The sequence below is a fragment of the Podarcis liolepis genome, assembly GCF_965112155.1.
Source record: "Podarcis liolepis genome assembly, chromosome: 7".
Classification (NCBI taxonomy): Eukaryota; Metazoa; Chordata; class Lepidosauria; order Squamata; family Lacertidae; genus Podarcis; species Podarcis liolepis.
In genome coordinates this window covers 58415937-58417402 of record NC_139561.1, presented here as the reverse complement: position 1 = coordinate 58417402, position 1466 = coordinate 58415937, and positions in this window count along the sequence as shown.

Sequence of the window (1466 nt, the reverse complement as noted above, 5' to 3'; positions counted from 1 at the left end):
TTCCAGTAGTAACCAGCCTAAGGAGTCATCTATGGTCACTTCTGCATCTGTTAATAAACATGTCACATATTCGAAGCAGCTTGTTAGCCACTTGGAAGGAACACAACTTTTTTCTAACAGGAGGCTGGCCTGGGAGCTGGATGCAAAGCCTGGGAGTGTAGCCTAGTGTAGCCAACTGAGGCTCAGTCCAAAGTCTGATTCAGCTAAATCTCTCTTGTGTCCATTTGTGCCTGTATAATGCATTAGTGTGCATTCACTGCTCTGAGGTTCATCTTCATGGAATAAAAAGCTATCAGACCAGTTTCACTCCTCACACCAGAGAACCCCATATTGGGAAAAACCACCTCTGTGACTCCTTTTCCCTGAGTACACAAATGATATTGATTCACTACATTGCACTAAGTACATTGCACTAAAACTTCAGCCCGATGGATGAATGGTGAAGAAACCGAAATGAAATGTTAAGAAAACCTCCACCAATCACAACCTTTCAGGTCATATTTAGGGCCAGTAGGGAAGAAAAACTGTGTTTGAATGTGGGCATTGGATGCTTCTGGCAAAATGGGCTTGAGCCCATGGAAACTTATGCCACCACTATGGCCTTTGAGGTGCCACAAGGCTCTTCAATTGTTTGGGACAGCTCAGGTGCCATTGTGGTTGCTAGGTGCAGCTGCTTGGGGGGTTTCTTGGAGGCACCTGGAGTCTGATTTGGGGGCATTGCAGTGAATTCTGGAATAAAGCCTTTGGCAACCATTGGGCTGAGAGTCTGAATGCTGCAGGAGGAGCCAGGACACCTCTGTGTCTTCACAACATGCTCCACTTGGGGGAGAAGAAGAAGAAGAAGAGTTTGGATTTGATATCCCGCCTTTCACTCCCCTTCAGGAGTCTCAAAGCGGCTAACATTCTCCTTTCCCTTCCTCCCCCACAACAAACACTCTGTGAGGTGAGTGGGGCTGAGAGACTTCACAGAAGTGTGACTGGCCCAAGGTCACCCAGCAGCTGCATGTGGAGGAGCAAGGACGCGAACCCGGTTACCCAGATTACGTGACTACCACTCTTAACCACTACACCACACTGGGGAGGGGGGGTCATCGGTGCTACTCAGTAGCGCAGATGATCCATAGCCCTGCCCTCACCCCCAGTTAGCTGAAGCCTCCCTTGCGGTTGTGTTTCTACCTGCTGCTGCAGACCTGCTGTCACATGTGATGTCATGCAGATGGAAGTGGTTTGGGGGAAATGGCCTCCCAGGCCCAAGTACGACCTGTGCTGGGTGGAATCAGCCCCACGGGCCAAAGGATCTCCACCCCCTTTGTAGTGCATCAGCAAAGTGAATGTTAGCACTGAAATTTTTCAGCAAACAAATGGTGTTTGCCAACCCTGATATACAAAAATGCTCCAGGCATTGTCCTAAGCCTCGTTGCAAAGGTCTCACATTTTACATTTTGTGGTTGGGGGTGTGTGAGAGA